Source organism: Dama dama, chromosome X (assembly GCF_033118175.1).
Source record: "Dama dama isolate Ldn47 chromosome X, ASM3311817v1, whole genome shotgun sequence".
Classification (NCBI taxonomy): domain Eukaryota; kingdom Metazoa; phylum Chordata; class Mammalia; order Artiodactyla; family Cervidae; genus Dama; species Dama dama.
Window position 1 is genome coordinate 136,043,594 of NC_083714.1, and position 22,818 is coordinate 136,066,411.

The 22,818-nt window shown below is 40.2% G+C and overlaps 1 protein-coding gene and 1 pseudogene across 3 annotated transcripts in view; one reads left to right on the forward strand and one right to left on the reverse strand.

Annotated features, from left to right (window-relative positions):
• The window catches only part of NHS (NHS actin remodeling regulator), a 338,630-nt gene that overhangs the window by 18,658 nt on the left and 297,154 nt on the right, over positions 1-22,818 (reverse strand). The window lies entirely within an intron of this gene.
• On the forward strand, positions 6,772-9,525 carry LOC133052128 (calcineurin B homologous protein 1-like; annotated as a pseudogene).

Below are 22,818 nucleotides of genomic sequence, written 5' to 3' on the forward strand. Positions count from 1 at the left end.
CAAAGATCTCAAGACTTTCTCCTATCTTTCTCTTACTGCCAAAAGAAAAAAACAATCTACCCACAGTTTACTTTCTTTTTGGTTTTATTTTATATGCTGATGGGGGCTTGTTTTGCTTCAAATCTTTCCAAAAGACATCTGTTAAAATGTTGTGGGTATTCCAGCAGGAAATGTTTTGAAAAATTGGCCTTGGTTTGTGATCTAACCAATACCACATGGCATTTATAGCAGTCAACTTTCAGAGCTGATTTATTACTATAATGCTGCCTTAAACACGAGAAATGTTTACTAGAGAATCAATGCTGCGGCACATTTGAATACAGCAAAACTGTCCACTGCAAGCCACTCTGGGCTCCTAGTGAGGTGAGGTGATCTGAGATCTTATTCACATCCTGCCCTGGGGCTTGTTGTCCTTAGACTGAGTCTTTGCATTTCTGTATGGAGTATGGCCTGTCTGCGAGATACAGGAGAACTTGTCTGCCTTAGATTTTTCTTCACTGGAGTGTGTGTATGTGTTATACACAAATAGGAAGTGCTGTGATCTTTCTGAAAGCCTTAAAGGCGTCTGGCATACCTTCTTCACATATGACTCTCGCTGCTACAATTACACAGCATTGTTATTCCCTTGAGACTGTCCCAAAGTCTCCTGCTGGCTGACACTGGGCTCCTCTCTTCCCAACATGTTTAATAACATCATGTTAAACTCATACTGTGCTTCTCTCTTTCCTCTCTTCTCAACTCCAACCTTTACCAAAGTGCACAACCATGGGGAAAACAAAAGGATGAGGTAAGTCAAAGTCCAGGGCCCATCCCAGGCTCTCCCTGTCCCTTTCCTGGTCTCTCCCTCATAATCACACTCTACCAGGCAAAGCGAGGCCTTCGTACTTCCCCAGAGGGCCTGAGTGCAGCACCTCACGTACCCAAAGCCTTCACACCACACTTCTGGCCAGTTGTGAAGCTGGAAAGAAGCCCACAGATGAGCTCACATCTCCATGCTGAGAACTCCTGGTGATAATCTCACAGAAATAAATCTCTCAAGCAGAATTCTGGACAGTGGTTGTAGGCTAAGAGGAAGATATTTAGGAATAGGTGCCTATTGAGTTCTTCTTTTAACCACTCTACACACTAATATCTATTTAAAGCACATGTACAAATATTCACACTGGGAAAAATGGCCTTATCCTTGTTATGTCTGCTTTTCCAAGTCATACGTTCATTTCTGTTCCCTGATAATTGACACCACCACTTCCTCAATTCTCCTGAGAAGCACTTTACAAAAGGCCAATATGCATATGCAAAGGCACTCAGTATCATTTCTCATCAGGAAAATTCAAGTGAAAACCACAGTGATATACTAGGGGCCAAAATTTAAAAGATTAATAATACCAAGTGCTGACAAAGATGTAAAGCAACTCAAACTCTCATAAATTGCTGGGGGGAACTGAAAGTGGTGTAGCCACTTCAGAGACTAGTAGTGTCTGAACTTAAACAAGTGTCTACCTTCTCTTTAATTTTTTTACTTTTAAAACGTTGAAGTATAGTAGATTTACAATACCGTGTTAGTTTCAGATGTATAGCAAAGTGATCCAGTTATACACAAATACATTCTTTTTCATATTCTTTTATATCATAGGTAATTACAAGATACTGAATATAATTTTCTGTGCTGTACAGTAAATCCTTGTTTTTTTAATCTATTTTATATATAAGGATGTGTATCTGTTAATTCCATACTCCTAATTTATCCCTCCCTCTGATTTCCCCTTTGGTAATCATAAGTTTTTTTCTATGTCTGTGAACCTTGTTTCTGCTTTGTCAATAAGTTTATTTGTATTATTTTTTAGATTCCACATATAAATGATATCATATAGCATTTGTCTTTCTCTGTCTGACTTAGTTACTTAGTATAATAATCTCTGGGTCCATCCATGTTACTGCAAATGACAGCATCTCACTTTTTTAACGGCTGAGTGATATTCCACCATTCCATTTTGTGTGTGTACATGTGTGTGCATACCACATCTTTATCCATTCATCTGTTGATGGACATTTAAGTTGTTTCCATGTCTTGGCTATTGTGAATAGTGCTGGTATAAACATTGGGGTACACGTATCTTTTGGAATTAGAGTTTTCTTCAGATATATGCCCAGGAGTGGGATTGCTAGATCATATAGTAGCTCTATTTTTAGTTTTTAAAGGACAGTATGTGTCCTCTAGAGTGGGCTGCAGCAATTTACATTCCCACCAACATTGTAGGAGGGTTCCCTTTTTTCCACACCCTCTCCAGCATTTATTTGCAGACTGTGTCTACCTTTTAATTCTCTCTTAAGTATATGGAAGTGAGAAACATGAGTGTCCACAAAAAGCCTTTCACAGAGATATGTATAATAGGTTTTTTTTTTTCATAAAAGCCCCCCCAAAACCCCTAACTAGAAATAACTACCAACAGCAGTATGGATAAACAAGTTGAGGAGTACTGTATCCACACCATGGAATACTACACAGTAATAAACAAGAGCATGCTATTGATACACATAATATTGACCTCCAAAAAAAGCATGTGGGGTGAAAGAAGCCAGATACAAAAGAGTACCTGCTCACTCACTTTTGAATCACATACCATCAACAGATTGATAGTTTGTGTATGAGATCCGCTCCTAGTGAGCAGAGCTTGAACGGCAGTGGCAATGGCAATGGTGCCTCAAGAGAGGCTTTCTGAAAGACCCTGTGGAACCACAGAGAATCGCTCTCCTTTTGATCTCAGCTAGAACTGAACAAAAATTCTCAGCGTGATGGAATGCAAAATGACGTTGTATATTTCAAAGTTCAACAACCCTTTGTTTAATGGAGTCCTACTAATGAAGTAATTTAAATGTACAGAGCACAATAAAATTATTTTTGAAGCATATGGGGAAAGTATTCTCCTCGTGGATGGAAAAGAAGGCCTTGGGGAGACTGGGGGGGTAAGGGGGGAACACACTTCCCACCACTGCTCTGTTGTTTATTCACAGGAAGTGCTCTGGCCTGTCCAGAAGAGCCCAAAACAAGGCTCACTGAACCACAATCCCTGTGATGTTGCTGCCAGTGAGTACCTCCTTCCTCCCTGGTGGCTAGCTTTGCCAATTAGTGGGGGTCACTGCCCAGGGCCACTCAGCATCAATCCTCAAAGGTCGCTGGCACCAAATAAAGACACGAGTTGGGGAGAAGCAGGCCAGGCTTTGAAGTGCTGCAAACAGCACAAATAACTTCCCCAGACCATAGGAGCTGGCAGCATGAGTCCCAGCACAGCCCTGAGATGTGGGGAGGTTCCTCCTTCACCCTCTGCAGTTACTGTCTCTGTGTCCCCTCAGCCCTTGGCTGGGGGCTCCAAGGTTGAGGCTGAGCCGGGGGCTTCAGTTGCCTCAGCCCTGGTGACTGAAGAGCTTTTGTGCATCTAGTCTCCTGCTGAGGGACATGTACCCCTTGTGACTCAGGCAAAAGCTGGATAGGGTCCTACTTGACATTACCACAGGGGGGAAAAAAAAAAGCCAACCTTCTCACACACAAGCTATGCATGTTCCTTCTTTACCTTTCCCCCGTTTCTTCTTTTCTTTTTTAAAAAAACTGTCTGGCCACACCATGTGGCATGCAGAATCTAGTTGCCTGGGCAGGCATTGAACCCATGCCTGCCCTGCAGTGGAAGCAGGGTGTCTTAACCAGTGGACCACCAGGGAAGTTCCTCCTTTTTTTTAATTGGCTCTTTTCAAATTCCAGATCTATGAATGTTACCACACGCATGGACTCCTGTAATCCTAGCACACTTAGGATTCAGAACATTTCCATCATCCCAGCAAAGTCCCCCTACTCCTACCCCTAGCAACCACTCGTCTGTCATCCATTACTATGGTTTTTGTCTTTCTGAAAGTGTCATATAAATGTGTCATACCTTCTGAGACTGGCTTCTTTCACTCACCCAATATGCCTTTGAGATCCAGCCAAGTTATTGTATTATCAGCAATTTGTTCCTTTTTTATTGTGAGTAGTATTAATATCTTATTGTCTGCTTACACTTTGAACAATGAAATGTCTCAGGCATGCAAGAGAATGTCAACCTGAGAATGTTCTGTAATGATGTGTGCAAACAAGTAATTTTATTGGCTGTTCCACATCCAGGGTAATGTTTTATGAAGAAAGAAACTAAAGTCTGCAACAGGGAATTTTCTTTGTTACTCACAACATTTAATATAAACCAGACTCATTGGCTAATGCTCTCCTTAGCTATCATGCAGGCTCTTAAGCTGTGTCTGTCCATTCCAAACCTGTCCTTCCACACACCGCGCTGGTACTGCCAGGACTCTGCAAACATTTCTGCACCAGCTGCTCCTCTTAGCTTTTGCCCTCAGAGTGTCAGCCACTTTCTGCAGTTACTGTCTCTGTGTCACCTCCGTTTCCCATTTGCCATGCCAGTCTTATAACACCTTCTCTCTTTTAAAACAACTGTGTGCTTTCTGTTTTCCTGACTGGATCTTGACTGATAAGGTACCAAGCATTGGCTCCTGGTTTGCTGATGTCTGAGGCCTCTGAAGTGCTTGCTACCTCCAGTTCCTCAGTCAAAGGAGGAAAATATGAACAAGTGTGATGTTCCATGCGATGTCAAGATTTTAATGCTCTCTGCAGTTTTTGGCGGAGAGCAGGGGAGCTGACATACTGTCAAAAGCTAACTGCTTCTGATGGCCCTTGAAAATGGGTATAGAGGGAAAAAAGTATTTGCTGGGGTCACTCCACATGCTAGGTGCTATGCGAACATGCTCCAAGAAAAATACTGTATTGGAATGGCAGCTACAAAATCACAAACTACTTACAGCCAGTTTCCCAGATGTCTGTCTGTCTGCTGTGAAGACCAAACGGGTGAGTGAAGAGGAGAGTGTGAGAGGCATCACCACTCCTCCAGTCTTAGATTTGAAACTCAAGCCAGGCTTTTCTCTTCCTGGGATACTATGAAGGAAGCTCTAGAAATGGAGGAAATTAATCCTGTACATACATAGCCTCGTATCTTCATAAAGCACTGCTCTTTGTGATCATGTTATTTCTATGCCCAGAACCCTTCAATAATTTCCCTTGCCTATGGAATAAATTCAAACTTTTTAGTCCAACACGCAAGATCCTTCAGGATCTGGTCTGTTGAAGCACTGCAGCCAAACCAAACTTTCGAAATTCATGTATATGCACTCCATATTCTCCTGCCTCCGTGTGCTCGCCCTTGTGGTTTCCTCAGCCTGTAATCCTTTTCAAAATTCCACCCCATCCTTCAAGGTCTTCTCAAATGCTCCTTTACCGTGAAGTTTAATCCTAACAATTGACTCAATTCTAACACCCTTACACAAGTTAGGTATTAACACCTGACATTCAATACCATATAATTTCCTCTAGTAGTCATGCACTCTCGATGGCAGAGATTATGTCTCATTCATTTTTGTATCCTCCTAGTACTTACTTCAAAGTGAAGGGATAAATAAGAGGCTACAGTAGGGGAGACGGCATTTCAAGTGGTAATATTGCTTTGAGAGTGCAGGATATTTTCTAGAGAAGCACATGGAGTTTGGTTTGGCTGAGGTCTAGGGTCTGCACGAAGGTTCTGTGGGAAATCCATCTGGAAAGGTAGGTTAGGACCAGATTGAACAGAGGCTGGAGAGTAGCTGGATTAAGGATTTGAAATTATTTCTTTAGGCAGAATGGAGGAATAGAAGGCTTAGGTTTAGGAAAGAATTTGTAGGTCAAAGGTTCTCATACCAAAGTTAGAAATTTTTCTTAACTGGTTTAAAGGAGCAAACTAGATGAGATAAAGGGAAATACCTAAGCTGAAGCAAGACAGACTTGACTTCTATGGACAGTACCTTTTTGAAACAGGTCATAACAGGATACTTCTGAGAAAGCTTGCAAAACTATGAAGATATTTTGTAAAAGCAAAACAAGACTTGTCTAGGACACTGTGGTATGTCTAATTCTTTTATAGAAAAGGAAAGGCGTGGTAGCATTTCTTAGTCCCAACTCTTATAAACCAGTAGAATACTGAAATCTTCAATGTGAATGCATGAAGAAAGGGAAGAAAGGGAGAGACTGGATAAGAGAAGACAGAGCTGGGGATGGGGGAGAGGGTGAAGCAGTGTGTACCTCTTTATCACCAGGTCAGGTAAAAAGTATTGAAACACCCCTCCTGCCAACTCTAGTCTTTAATCTCTCATGGCTCAAAACTCCATTCTCAGCATTCTAATTCTTCTGTGAGCTAGATTAGTTTTTCTCAGAAGCTGCCTTCTGATAAGGCTGATTTTTTTTCTTCTTGATAAAAAAGAATAAATATGGTCATTATTTATAGCTCTGGACTACAACCAAAGGGGCATGGATCAGAATTTGAATGATGTCCTCCGTTTACTTCTGAATAAGGCTGTTGAAATGTCCCCTGTCTTTCAAATGCACCCCCTTAGTAAGAAGAAAAGTAGGATTTGACAGATTCTTATTTTAATATCCCTGGATGCCACAGTGTGGTAAGTAAGGAAACTACTATCAGGCTATGAAATGACAAAGAATCTCTGATATTCTTTCTTGGTTCATTGTATCAAGTCTGACAAAGAATTACTGTGAATGTGATTGGAATAAATTAACTGTCAACCCTGATGATACGGATTTAGGTCTCATTGTTTCTCTGGAACCTGATCAACTTCTGCCATCTCATAGCAAGCATCTCCATCCCATACCACAGAGCCCATTTGACATCATACCCTGCATTGCTGGGGAGGCTTGAAGAGGGACACTTGGTGAGACTGCTGGAGCCTCTTCCCACATTTGCAGAAGAGTGACTTCCATGCCTGTCTATTTAGACAGCAGAATCAAAGCAGGAACTTAGACTCCAAGAGTCCTGGAGACTTGACTGCAGGCCAAACGCAGCAATAGTTTGTTCAGCTTGAGTGCTGACTCTGATCAGCTGGGGCGGCGGGGACTATGTGGGAAAGAGTGTTGTAACCTTCTTGGGAATGCTTTGTGTAGGGACGCTTTGTGGGAATGTTTGTGTAAGGGAAGAACATGTGCATATTCCAAGTAAATGCAGATCTGAGCCTGGACCAGGGGTCTTGACTGATGAGAACAGATAAGCATTCAGCAAGGGATCAGATTGAACTGCTCTGACAAACTGACTCCATGCTCTGAAATGGGAATCTATGCCATGATGGTACATTAGGGGCCAAAGTGTCACATACCATGGCAACTTCTCATCATCTGAGAGTAGATTTTTGTGGTCATCTAAATTTTGCTATTTAAAGTAAACTGTGTACTAAGCATTTCCTGGTAGAACTTACCTTTTCCTGAAGCCATATATATAGCATAGGCATTGGGGTATAGGTCTCAACTGTGAAATATCTATGGCTAAGAGTATACATTTATTTTTAGCTTTATATTTTGAAACAATTTTAAACTTAACAGGGAAGTCATCAAGCAACAGAGTACATATAATCCTTATCTAGGTTTTCCTAATGTTAACATCTCACATAACCATAGTACACTTATTGAAACCAGGAAATTAACATTGATAAATACTATTAACTAATACAGTAACCTTGTTTGGAATATCAGTTTTCCCAATAATGTCATTTCTCTGGTCCAGGATTCAATCCAGGATCTCGCATTGGGTTTAGTTGTCAAATCTCCTTAGTCTCCTTAGTTTGTGATATTCCCTCAGTCTTTGCCTTCCATGACCTTAATATTTTTGAAGAGTACTAGCCAGTTATTTTCTAGAATGTCCTTCAAGTTGGAGTTGTCTGATATTGTCTTGTGATTAGATTGAAGTTACTAATTTTTGGCAAGAACCCCACAGAAGTGTTATCTCAGTGCTTCCTGTCAGGGGTTTCATGCATAGGCATGCCTTTTTACTGCTGATGTTAATTTTGATCCCTGGGTTAAGATTGTGTCTGCCAGATATTTGCAGCTCAAGTTACTATTTTCTCTTTGTAATCAACAAGTATCTTGTGGGGAGAAACTTTGAAACTACGCAAGTATCCTGTTTCTCAACATAATAACCCAACTATTTAGCATCCAGTGATTATTGCCTGTACGAAATTTTGCTGTCACATTTGGCTAAACGGTGATTTAAAACACCTTCCATCACTATTTCTACATTTATTAGTTAGAATTCTTCTGTAAGGAATAGCTACTCACCCCAATGTATTTATTTACTTATCTCAGTTTACTTATGTCAATATAGACTCCTGAATATTTCTTTTATGCTGTGTCTTATAATCTATTACTATCATTATTTTACTGTCCCAGATTTGGCCATTGGGAGCTCCTTCAAGTTGGTTCCTGTGCCCTTTTCACATGGCATTATTATTATTATTTTAGTACTTTCTTGCTTTCTGGCCTTTCAAGATATTCCAGGTTTGTATTCTATTTCCCCCGGCCCAGTCCTAGAAAGGAGTCCTGGCTTCTTTTATTACAGAGTGGTATATAGAAGCAAGTTCTAGGCACTAGATATGCTTAAATGTTACCAGAGTGTCATTGCTTCTAAGGCACTCTCAGATGACAGAGCTAGGAAGTACATTTCAATACTCATAAATGCATATGTGCACATATTTTGCACCTAACTACCTGCATATGTATATGTGTGAAAATACATGTATGAATTTATACTGGTACTTTAGATTCTAATCTAGCACCAAGGGATTCATTCTTTATGTTCCTCTTTCCTTATTTGGAACTCCTTTCTCCAAAGGTGGCAAACTCTTGTTATCCACAAAGTATTTGTTCAATCCTAGTATGCACAAAAAGTAGTTTCAGAATTTCTAACTTGTTCTCTTGTAAAGAAAAAATTTACCAACTAAAGTACAATATTTGTGTACAATACCTTTTGTCTTTAGTCTACACTGTTTCTTCAAGGTGTGGGGGCTCCCCGAGGAGCTCTCATGTGCAAATGGGGTCTTGGGCTTCCACGTCACTGTGGAGGGAAGAGCTTGAGGAGGATCCAGATGGAGACCTGCTTCTCCCACAATCAAATCATCTACCTCTACAGCCAGTTCACCAGCCTGGACAAAGGTGAGAATGGGACCCTCAGCTGGGAAGATTTCCAGTGGATTCCAGGACTTGTCATCAAGCCATTGGGGGACTGGCTCATCAGTGCCTTCTTTCCAGAGGGAAAAGATCAGGCAGGCTCCTGTGGCTTCATAAAATCTTTGGCTCATTTCTGATCCACTGAAGATAGTGCAAAATGCAAAGATAAGAATGGACTAGAACCACTTAACAGCCGAAGCAACAAACTGTACTTTGCTTTTCGACTATATGATTTGGATAAAAATGACAAAATCTTCCACAATGAGCTATTCCAGGTTCTTCACATGATGGCTGGAGTGAATGTCTCAGATGAGCAACTGGGTGGCATCACAGACAGGACCATTCAGGAGGCTGATCTAGAGAGGGATGGTGCCATATCTTTTGAAGAATTTGGTAAGGCTTTGGAGAAGGTGGACGGCAAGCAGAAAGTGAATATCTGATTTCTTGACTGAAAGGCCAAGACCAGACTGTTCCCTGCTCTCTAGTATCTAAGAACTGGATGTGAGAGTCCTCCTATCTCCCAGCCCTCCCTCTTCCCTATTATCTATCCAAGATACTACAGCTTTTGTGTGGTAACCTCCCTTTGGTGTACACGGGGCGTTACAGAACAGCACACCCAGTCCATTTCTGTTCAGTATCCATTCACCAGTCCCCCATTTATAAATATCACCCCCCCCAGTTATGCTGCTGAATGCTACACATCCATCCAGCATGAGAAAGTGAGACAGCAACTCAAGCCAAGAAGCAGCCAGGCGAGCTCTGTCACTGATACAGACCGTGGCCACCCCATTGTCCCTCCTCAGCACGCAACTTTGGCCTTTTCCACGTGGCGTTTGCTTCCTGTTTCTCTGTCACCCAGTCAACCATCGCCTCGATCTTTCAGTCTGCATGCCCTTTGTCATGCCTCCAAATCTCCTCTCTTAAATATATGTCTAACTTGACAAGATGCTTCTGTGGCCTGGCAGCTTTTATTTACCTTTGCTCATAAATGAGGCTCTGGGACGTTGTCTCCCCAGGAGCATTCTGGGAGCCAACACTTGTCTCAGAAGAATGTGACCATCTGTTTGTCCCTTGCACTCTGCTCTGTCATCAAAGGGCTGCTGGAGGGAGACGTTCTTCTCGAAAGGTATCGAGCCAAGTCTTCCAGGTGGCTTGCCATGGGTGCTTGACCTCTGGCCTCTGATTCTGCACATGAAGGGTGGCTACTCTGTGGGTACTCGTTAGAACAGTGTTGTTTCTTCAGAAAATAGCCACATGCCTGCTGGTCTGCTCAGCTTTGGGGCACTATCACAACCCAGGGAGCCGCCCTGACAGTCTGCCTGGGACTCTCTGAACAAAAAGGCCAGGCACCCTAAGAGCCTCTTGTGTTCCCACCTCTGCAGCATGCTTTATACAACTCGGTACTGCATGCCCTGGAATGTTTTTCACTTCACGTTTCCAAGTGGAAAGAGTTATGGAGATGCCTAACTCATCCTGTCCAAGGGATTTCAAGATCATCCTTAGTATCCTCAAGGTTTTTGCACTTGGCAAATAATTAAGTCAGAAGCCACAGTCAGCTCCCAATAGAGGTCCAGAGCACTGACTATATTGTCACATTAGCTGTCTGGTTACAATGGCTTCCTACCTCCACTGGTAATTGCTTAGAATCAAGGAGTCTGGCAGTGGTGGCACAACCCGAGGTAGCACTGTAGACCTTTCAGCGAGCCAGGAGTCAGAGCAGCTTCTTTGCCAAAGTCAGCTTAGTTTAGACCTCACCCCAAAAGGCTGTTGCCATCCTAACACCTAAATCTGTTCATTTATATATCTGCCTGTGGTGGATTTTCTCCTTATTGCCAAATTCAGACTTAAATTGAAGAAAGTACGGAAAACCATGAGACCATTCAGGTATGACCTAAATCAAATCCCTTATGATTATATGGTGGAAGTGATAAATAGATTCAAGGGTTTAGATCTGATAGACAGAATACCTGATGGAGGTTTGTGACATTGTGATAGGAGGCAGTGATCAAGACCATCCCCAAGAGAAAGAAATACAAAAAGGCAAAATAGTTGTCTGACGAGGCCTTACAAATAGCTGAGAAAAGAAGAGAAGCTAAAGGCAAAGGAGAAAATGAAAGATATATCCATTTGAATGCAGAGTTCCAAAGAATAGCAAGGAGAGAGAAGAAAGCCTTCCTCAGCGATCAATGCAAAGAAATAGAGGAAAACAATAGAATGGGAAAGACTAGAGATCTCTTCAAGAAAATTAGAGATACCAAGGGAACATTTCATGCAAAGATGGGCACAATAAAGGACAGAAACGGTATGGACCTAACAGAAGCAGAAGATATTAAGAAGAGGTGGCAAGAATACACAGAAGACCTATACAAAAAAGATCTTTATGACCCAGATAACCACGATGGTGTGATCACTCACCTAGAGCCAGACATCCTGGAATGTGAAGTCAAGTGGGCCTTAAGAAGCATCACTATGAACAAAGCTAGTGGAGGTGATGGAACTCCAGTTGAGCTATTTCAAATCCTGAAAGATGATGCTGTGAAAGTGCTGCACTCAATAGGCCAACAAATTTGGAAAACTCAGCAGTGGCCACAGGACTGGAAAAGGTCAGTTTTCATTCCAATCCCAAAGAAAGCTAATGCCAAAGAATGTTCAAACTACTGCACAATTGTTCTCATCTCATATGCTAGCAAAGTAATGCTCAAAATCCTCCAAGACAGGCTTCAATAGTATGTGAACCATGAACTTCCAGATGTTCAAGCTGGATTTAGAAAAAGCAGAGGAACCAGAGATCAAATTGCCAACATCTGGTGGATCATCGAAAAATCAAGATAGTTCCAGAAAAACATCTATTTCTGCTTTATTGACTATGCAAAAGCCTTTGACTATGTGGATCACCATAAACTGTGGAAAATTCTTCAAGAGATGGGAATACCAGACCACCTTACCTGCCTCCTGAGAAATCTGTATGCAGGACAAGAAACAACAGATAGAACTGGACATGAAACAATGGACTGGTTCCAAATCGGGAAAGGAGTATGTCAAGGCTGTATATTGTCACCCTGCTTATTTAACTTGTATGCAGAGTACATCATGTGAAATGCCAGGCTGGATGAAGCACACAGTGGAATCAACATTGCTGGGAGAACTATCAATAACCTCAGATATGCAGATGATACCACCTTTATGGCAGAAAGCAAAGAACTAAAAAGTTTCTTGATGAAGGTGAAAGAGGACATTGAAAAAGCTGGCTTAAAACTTAACATTCAGAAAACTAAGATCATGGCATCCTGTCCCATTGCTTCATGGCAAATAGATGGGGAAACAATGGAAATAGTAAGAGACTTTATTTTCTTGGGCTCCAAAATCACTGTAGATGGTGACTGCAGCTATGAAATTAAAAGACGCTTGCTCCTTGGAAGAAAAGCTATGACCAACCTAGATAGCATATTAAAAAGCAGAGACATTTCTTTGCCAATAAACATCTGTCTAGTCAAAGCTTTGGCTTTTCCAGTAGTCATGTATGAATGTGAGAGTTGGACTATAAAGAAGGCTGAGCACTGAAGAATTGATACTTTTGAACTGTGGTGTTGGAGAAGACTCTTGAGAGTCTCTTGGACTGCAAGGAGATCCAACCAGTCCATCCTAAAGGAAATCAGTCCTGAACATTCATTGGGAGGACTGATGTTGAAGCTGAAACTCCAATACTTTTACCACCTGATGCGATGAACTGACTCATTGGAAAAGACCCTGATGCTGGGAAAGATTGAAGATGGGAGGGGAAGGGAATGATAGAGGATGAGGTGGTTGGATGGCATCACCGACTCAATGGACATGAGTTTGAGCAGGCTCCGGGTGTTGGTGATGGACAGGGAAGCCTGGCGTGCTGCAGTCCATGAGATCTTAAAGAGCTGGACATGACTGAGTGACTGAACTGGACTGAACTGGTGGATTTTCTCTGACTCATTGTGTGCTTCCTTGCTTGGGAAGAAGCAATTCTTTAGAAAAGGAATGGCCAAAGAACACCACTGCAAAGGGAAAGGAAAGGAATGGGGGACAGGGGAGTGGCTGGGAGAGATCGCTCAAGTGCAAACAAATGAGGAATTCTGTATGATGTATCATTCTGGCTTTCTGATGAAGTGATATAACACAGGAATTGTTTACAAGGGGATAACTGTCTGATAAGCATCTATTCAGCACCTCAGAGGCTCTTTGACTTGAATTTTTAAAGTTCCTAAGTTTATGGCTTTGCCCTCTTTTAACAGTCATAGCATATTGTTTAAATCCTTGGTCATGCCTTATTCTTCTATTTAAAATTATATTCATCAGTCCATCCATAAATATTTGTGATTAAGACAAAACAACAAAGTAAACATAGGTCTTTCCAAAGTTACTTAGGTTAGCTATTTTCTTCCCCATCTCATTCAGTGTGGTTATGATACTCATTTGTAATATAGTTAGGTTTATTTGTTATCGCCTGTTTTCCATTTTGGCTTCTCTTTACATTCAGGCTGATGTTAATTATTTATTTATCGGGTTGGGTATGTGATACACTGGAGCTTCCCAGGTGGCACTAGAGGTAAAGAACCCTCCTGCCAGTGGAGGAGACATAAGAGACATGGGTTCGATCCCTGGGTTGGGAAGATCCCCTGGAGGAGGGCATGGCGACCCACTCCAGTATTCTTGCGTGGAGAACCCCATGGACAGAGGAGCCTGGCAAGCTAAAGTCCATAACGGTGCAAAGTGTCGGACATGACCATAGCAACTTAGCATGCATGCATGCATGTGAAAGATTACTTGGGTTCTAAGAGTTAGAGCTCCCCAAAATATACTCAAAGACATGCTCCCTTGACCCTGCTGCCTCCTTCCCACCCCCTACACTTTCTACCCCATTCCTACCCACGCCCTGTTGGTAAACCTGTCTCATTCGTTTCTGGTTTCTCTCCCCTATATAGTCGGTTTTGCCATAACTCTTGTTTTGAAAAAGTGAGTTTGTCCCAACATGACTGCTATCTTAGAGAACAATCTGAGCTCAGCATGAATTTTGTGTTTGTTTTATGCATAATCTCGTGCATGAGAATCTCTGCGTGAATGCAGGAACTGACCCAGCTGACCTGAACTGTGGAAAAACACAAAATGCACACACCTCAATCATCTCTGAGCCCCCTTTGTCTTAGCCTTTGTCTTAGCAGCCATGCCCATCGACATCTGGTACTGCAGCCTGCCTTCTGATTTCAGGTACCCCTGCCTCTCCCCCTTCTCCTGATGCCCACTCCACAAGCACACTTTAGGGCCTTTTCTAGGGAAAGTGACATATTTATTGTATTATGCATTACTTAACCATTTTGCACATGTAAACCTCTGCTACTGTTTATTAGGTTCCTATCTTTGTATATGTGTGTATGACAGAAATGTTTTGAGTGTTGTGCTGTTTTCTCCATAAACCTTTGGATTTTTATTGTGCAGTTCTGCATAATGTGAAGATTTATAAGGATGGCTATGTTGTGCTATAGCAGAATTGACTATTTCTTTTACACAAACAAGTGGATACCTTCATATTTTCTTATATATCCTTCTTTGTAACATGAAGGGTAGCATACTGTAGATACTCTTTTGGGCCTTGCCTTTGTCCCTTAAGAGTATGTCCTGGAAAGCACTCCTTATTAGCTCATAAAAATATTTTTTACAGCTGCATAGTACTTCATTATGTGGATGTCCTGTAGTGTATTCCATCACTACATGTACAGAACCACAGAAAAAGGGCTAATATCATTAATGACTAAATACCTCTTAAATATATCCATCTGTTTATAGGCACCTTCCAGTATCTCATAATTGTAAACAACACTGCAATGAATAACCTTTTTGTATTATTGGAGGTGAAGGTTTAGCAAGATTTCTAGGGCAGAAAGTGAGTGCATATGTAGTTGTGTTAGAGATCGCCAAATTCCCTTCTAGGTAGGCTGTCCAAAAAGTTTGCATTTCCCTAGTACAGCCGCTATGGAGAACAGTGTGGAGATTTCTTAAAAAACTGGAAATAGAACTGCCATATGACCCAGCAATCCCACTTCTGGGCATACACACTGCGGAAACCAGATCTGAAAGAGACACGTGCACCCCAATGTTCATCGCAGCACTGTTTATAATAGCCAGGACATGGAAGCAACCTAGATGCCCATCAGCAGATGAATGGATAAGGAAGCTGTGGTACATATACACCATGGAATATTACTCAGCCGTTAAAAAGAATTCATTTGAACCAGTTCTAATGAGATGGATGAAACTGGAGCCCATTATACAGAGTGAAGTAAGCCAGAAAGATAAAGAACATTACAGCATACTAACACATATATATGGAATTTAGAAAGATGGTAACGACAACCCTATATGCAAAACAGAAAAAGAGACACAGAAATACAGAACAGACTTTTGAACTCTGTGGGAGAAGATGAGGGTGGGATGTTTCGAAAGAACAGCATGTATATTATCTATGGTGAAACAGGTCACCAGCCCAGGTGGGATGCATGAGACAAGTGCTCAAGCCTGGTGCACTGGGAAGACCCAGAGGGATCGGGTGGAGAGGGAGGTGGGAGCAGGGATCGGGATGGGGAATACCTGTAACTCCATGGCTGATTCATGGCAATGTATGACAAAACCCACTGAAAAAAATTAATTAAAAAAAAAAAGTTTGCATTTCCACCAGCAATATTTGTGAGTACCTGTTTTCTCTCCAATTGCACCAATGGAATAGAGTATGTTGTTGTATTGTTTAATTTTTCCTAATCTAATAGGTGATAAATGGTATCTGTATTGTTTCTATTTCCCTAATTATGAGTTTGAACAATTTCCCCTAAGTTTAATAAATGTTTTCATGTTTTCTTCTGGATTGTCTGTTCAAGGCTTTCCCCCGACATTTCTACCAGATTTTTGCTCCTCTCTTTGTCCCTCATTTTTAAGAGCTATTTATCTATTAGTGATATCAGTCCTTTTCCCCTATGGTATATGTTGCACATATATTCTCCCAGTTTTTGGTTATTGTTTGACTTTGTTTATGGTGTCTCAGCATGCAAAAAAGTTAATGTTCAAATTCATCAGTAGTCTCTTTTATTGCCTCTGTTGTCACAGTTACAGAGCCATTTCCTAGACCAAGGGCAAAGAATAATTCACCCCTACTCTGTAATAGTACTTGTATGGTTGCATTTTTTTATGTTTAGGTCTCTGATCCCTTTGGAGTTCAATCTTATATAAGGTGTGAAGTATAACTCTATAATTAAATGGTTCTCAACCAGGGGCGATGTAACAGTGTCTGGAAACATTTCATGTTGTCAAAACTAGGGGAAGGAGTGCCCCTGACATCTAGTGTATAGAGGCCAAGGATGCTTCTAAACATCCTACAGTGCATAGGCTAGCTCCCACAGCAAAAAATGATCTGACTCAAAATGTCAGTAGTGTTGAGAAATTCTGATAAAAATTTTTTTCTTCAACATTAAAAAAAAACCTCTATCTTTTTGCCTCAATGTTTAGCAATACTACCTCTATCAGATGTTTTCATGTATACTTGGGTCCATCTCTGGAATTTGTATTCTATTCTACTGGTATATTTGTGCCAGTATCACACTGTTGTAATTCAGTGTATTTAGGCTTTAAAGATATTTTAATATCTGTTAGGTCTAGTTCCCCCTTAGAGGTGTCTTCTTTCAGAGTTTTACTGGCTATTTCTTTTTTTTAATGTAATAGACTATTTTTAATTGAATGAGTCTTTAAATCCTATAGTGCTTTGCAATTTTCAGAAGTTTCACACACACAATTTCATATAACCCCATAATATCCTATGTTACCCCTCCCCTCTTCCCTCTCCCTATGGTAACCACTAGTTTGATCTCTCTGTCTCTGATTCTGCTTCTTTTTTTTGTTTTATTCACTAGTTTGTTGGTTTTTAGTTTCCACATGTAGGTGATTATCATACAGTATTTGTCTTTCTCTGATTTATTTAATTTAGCATAGTGCTTTCCAAATCCATCCATGTTGCTGCAAATGGCAAAATTTTATTTTTATGGCTGAGTACTATTCCATTATATACCCACACACACCATATCTTCTTTATCTATTCATCTGTTGATGACACTTAGGTTGCTTCCATATCTTAGCAATTGTAAATAATGCTGCTATGAACACTGGGGTGTGTGTACATTTCTGAATTAGTGTTTTGGGGTTGTTTTTTTCCCAGGTATATGCCCAGGAGTGGAACTGCTGGGTCATATGGTAGTTCTACTTTTAGTTTTTAGAGAAATCACCATACTGTTTTCAACAGTGGCTGCACCAATTTACATTCCCACCAAGTATTCAAGGGTTCCTTTTTCTCCAGACCCTCCCTTGCATTTATTATTTATAATAAATAATATTTTTGATTATAGCATTCTGATGTGTGTGAGGTGATACCTCATTGTAGTTTTCATTTCCATTTCTCTAATCATTAGTGATGTTGTTCATCTTTTCATGTGCCTGTTGGCCATCTGCATTTCCTTTTGGAAAAATGTTTATTCAAGTCTTCTGCCCATTTGTTAATCAGGTGGTCTGGTTTTTTGATTCTGAGTTGTATGAGCTGTTTATTTTTAACTGGAGGATAATTGCTTTACAATTACTGTGTTGGTTTCTGCCATACTGTATGAGCCATTTACATTTCTTAGATATGACCCTCCATTGGTCATATCATTTGCAAATATCTTCTCTCATTCTGTAGGTTATCTTTTCATTTTATTGATGGTTTCCTTTGCTGTGTAAAAGCTTTTAAGTTTAATTAGGTCCCATTTGCTTATTTTTGCATATGTTTGCTTTAGGAGGTGGATCAAAAAATATATTGCTGTGATTTATGTAAAAAAGAGTGTTCTGTCTATGTTTTCCTCTAGGAGTTTTATAGTATATGGTCTTACATTTAGGTCTTGATTCCATTTTGAATCTGTTTTGTATATGGTGTTAGAGAATTCTTTTACATGTAGCTGTCTAGGTTTCTCAGCACCACTTATTAAAGAGACTACCTTTTCTCCATTGTATATTCTTGCCTCCTTTGTTGTAGATTCACTGATTTTAAGTGTATGGGTTTATTTCTGGGCTCTTTATTCTGTTTTGTTGATCTATGTGCCAGTACTTGGTGCCAGTACCATACTGTTTTGATGACTATAGCCTTGTAGTATAGGCTGAAGACTAGTAGCATGATTCCTCCAGCTCTGTTTTTCTTTCTCAAGAAAGAAAAACTGTTTCAACTATTCAGGGTCTTTTGTGTTTCCATACAAATTTAAAAATTATTCTCATTTTTTGAAAAAATGCCACTGGTATTTTGATAGCTCAGTTGATAAAGAATCCACCTGCCATGCAGGAGACCCTGGTTCGATTCCTGGGTCAGGAACATCTGCTGGAGAAGGAATAGGCTACCCACTCCAGTATTCCTGGGCTTCCCTTATGGCTCAGCTGGTAAAGAATCTGCCTGCAGTGCAGGAGACCTGGGTTCGATCCCTGAGTTGGGAAGATCCCCTGGAGAAGGGAAAGGCTACCCACTCCAGGATTCTGGCCTGGAGAACTCCATGGACTGTATAGTCCATGGGGTCACAAAGAGTTGGACACGACTGAGCCGCTTTCACTCTTTCCCTTCCTTGCACTGAATCTGTAGATTGCCTTGGGTAGTATGATCATTTTAACAATATTCTTCCAGTCTAAGAATATGGTATACTTTCCATCTGTGTTGTCTTCAGTTTATTTCATTAATGTCTTACAGTTTTCCAAGTACAGGCCTTTTACCTCCTTAGGTGGGTTTATTACTAGGTTTTTTTTTTCTCTTTGATGCAATGGTAAGTGGGATTGTTTCCTTAATTTCTCTTTCTGATAGTTTATATTAGTGTATACAAGTGCAACAGATTTCTGTAGTTTAATTTTGTACCACATTCATTGATGAGCTCTAGTACTTTTCTAGTGGCATCTTTAGGATTTTCTATATATAGTATCATGTCACCTGCAAAAAGTGAGTTTTACTTCTTCCTTTCCAATTTGGATTCCTTTTGTTCCTTTTTCTTGTCTGATTGCTGTGGGTAGGACTTCAAAACTATGTTGAATAAAAGTGGCAAGAGTGGCCATCCTTGCCTTGCTCCTTATCTTAGAGGAAATGCTTTCAGCTTTTCACCATTGGGCATGATGTTAGTTGTGGGTTTGTCATGTATGACCTTTATTTAGTGGAGTTATGTTACTACTATGCCCACTTTCTGGATTTTTTTAAATCATAAATGGATGTTGAGCTTTATCAGAAGATTTTCCCACATTTGTTGGGGTGCTCATATGGTTTTTATTCTTAAATTTGTTAATGTAGTGTGTCACACTGATTGATTTGTGGATATTGAAAAATCATTGCATCCCTGGGATAAATCTCACTTGATTGTGGTGTATGAGCCTTTTAATGTATTGTTGGATTTGTGTTGTTAACGTCTTGTTGAGGATTTTTGCATCTATGTTCGTCAGTGATATTGGTCTGTAATTGTCTTTTTTTGTGATAACTCTGTCTGGTTTTGGTATCGTGGTGACACTGGCCTCATAGAATGAGTTGAGAAGTGTTCCTTCCTCTGCAATTTTTTGGAATATTTTTAGAAGGATAGGTCTTAACTTTTCTCTAAATGTTTGGTGAATTCACCAGTGAAATCATCTAGCCCTGGACTTTTTTTTGGGGGGGGGGTGAGCTTTAAAATTACTGGTTCAATTTCATTATTGGAAATTGGTCTGTTCATATTTTCTATTCCTTCCTGGTTCAGTCTTGGGAGAGTGTACCTTTCTAAAGGTTTGTCCATGTGTCTTCTAGGTTGTCCATTTTATTGGCATATAGTTGTCTGTAGTAGTCTTTTGGTGGTTTAGTCGTTAAGTTGTGTCCGACTCCTGCGACCCCATGAACTGTAGCCTGCCAGCCTCCTCTGTCCATGGGATTTTCCAGGCAAGAATACTGGAGTGGGTTGCCATTTCCTTCTCCAAGGGATCTTCCCAACCCAGGAATCAAACCTGAGTCTCCTGTATTGTAGGCAGATTCTTTACTGACTGAGCTACAAGGGAAGCTCTAGTAGTCTCTTATCCTTTTTATCTCTGTGGTGTCTATTTTATTTATTTAAATTGGAGTATACTTGCTTTACAGTGTTGTGTTAGTTTCTGCTGTACAACAATGTGAGTGAGCCATATGTATACATATTCCTCCTCCCCCTTGAGCCTCCCTCCCACCCTCTCGGTCATCACAGAGCACCAAACTGAGCTCCCTGTGTTTCACAGCACCTTCCCACTAGTTATCTATTTTACACGTGGTGATGTATATGCTACCCTCTCAATTCATCTTGAGTCCACAAGTCCATTCTCTCTGTCTGTATTCCTGTCCTGCAGATAGGTTCATCAGTACCATTTTTCTAGAGTCCATATATATGCATTAATATACAATATTTGTTTCCCTCTTTTTGACTTATTCACTCTGTATCACAGACTCTAGGTTCATCCACATCTCTACAAATCACCCAGGTTGGTTCCTTTTCAGGGGTAATACTCCATTGTATATATGGATCATATCTTCATCCATTTATCTGTCAATGAACATTTAGGTTGCTTCTATGTCCTGGCTATTGCAAATAGTGCTGCAGTGAACACTGGGGTTCATGTGTCTTTTCAAATTATGGTTTTCTCTGGGTATGTGCCCAGTAGTAGGAATTCTGGGTCATATGGTAGTTTTGTTTTTAGTTTTTTTTTTTTTTTTTTTAAGGAGCCTCCATACTGCTCTCCAGTGTGGTTGTATCAATTTATATTCCCACCAACAGTGCAAGCAGGTTCCCTTTTCTCCACATGCTCTCCAGCATTAATTGTTTGTACAATTTTTTGATGATGGCCATTCTGACCAGTGTGAGGTGATACCTCATTGTAGCTTTGATTTGCATTTCTCTAATAAAGAGCAATGTTGAGCATCTTTTCATGTGTTTATTAGCCATCTGTACGTCTTCTTTGAAGAAATGGCTATTTAAGTTTTTCACCCGTTTTTTGATTGGGTTGTTTGTTGTTTTGATATTGAGCTGCATGTGCTCCTTATAAATTTTGAAGATCATATTTTGGATAATATTTTGGAGATATATTTTGTCAGTTGCTTTGTTTGCAAATACTTTCTGCCATTCTGAGGGTTGTTTTTTCATCTTATGTAGAGTTTCCTTTGCTGTGCAAAAGCTCTTAAGTTTAATTAGGTTCCATTTATTTATTTTTGTTTTTATTTTCAATACTCTAGGAGGTGGGTCAAAAAGGATCTTGCTGCAATTTGTGTCAAAGAGTGTTTTGCCTATGTTTTCCTCTAAGAGTTTTTTTTTATTTTATTATTTTTTTTATTAGTTGGAGGCTAATTACTTCACAACATTTCAGTGGGTTTTGTCATACATTGATATGAATCAGCCATAGATTTACACGTATTCCCCATCCCGATCCCCCCTCCCACCTCCCTCTCCACCCGATTCCTCTGGGTCTTCCCAGTGCACCAGGCCCGAGCACTTGTCTCATGCATCCCATCTGGGCTGGTAATCTGTTTCACCATAGATAGTATACATGCTGTTCTTTTGAAATATCCCACCCTCACATTCTCCCACAGAGTTCAAAAGTCTGTTCTGTATTTCTGTGTCTCTTTTTCTGTTTTGCATATAGGGTTATTGTTACCATCTTTCTAAATTCCATATATATGTGTTAGTATGCTGTAATGTTCTTTATCTTTCCTCTAAGAGTTTTATAGTGTCTGGCCTTACAATTTGTACTTTAATCCATTTTGATTTTATTTTTGTGTATTGTGTTAGGAAGTGTTCTAATTTCATTCTTTTACATGTAGCTGTCTAGTTTTCCCAGCACTACTTATAGAAGAGGCTTTCTTTTCTCCATTGTGTATTCTTGCCTCCTTTGTCAAAGATAAGGTGACCATAGGTGCGTGGGTTTATCACTGAGCTTTCTGTCCTGTTTCATTGATGAATATTTCTGTTTTTTTGCCAGCACCATACTGTCTTGATGACTCTAGCTTTGTGGTACCATCTAAAGTCAGGGAGTTTGATTCCTCCAGTTCCATTTTCCTTTCTCAAGATTCCTTTGGCTCCTTGGGATCTGTTGTGTTTCCAAACATATTGTAAAAAAAATTTTGTTATAGTTCTGTGAAAAATGCCATTGGTGATTTGAAAGGGATTGTATTGACTTTGTAGATTGCTTTGGGTAGTATAGTCATTTCACAATATTGACTCTTTCAATCCTAGAACATGGTATATCTCTCCATCTGTTTGTATCATCTTTGATTTCTTTCATCAGTGTCTTATAGTTTTTCTGGATACAGGGCTTTTGTGTCCTTAGGTAGGTTTATTCTTAGGTATTTTATTCTTTTTGTTGCAATGATGAACGAGACTGTTTCCTTAATTTCTCTTTCTGATTTTTCATTGTTAGTATATAGGAATAGAAGAGATTTTGGTGTATTAATTCTATATCCTGTGAGTTTACTAAATTCATTGATTAGCTTTAGTAGTTTTCTGGTGGCATTTTTAGGATTTTCAGTATCATGTCATCTGCAAACAGTGACAGTTTTACCTCTTTTCCAATTTGGATTGCTTTTCTTTTTCTTCTCTGATTGCCATGACCAAGACTTCCAAAACTATGTTGAATAATAGTGGCAAGCCTGGGCACCCTGAATAAATTTCAAAAATCCTGCATTTATATTATCCTCCCCTCATGAT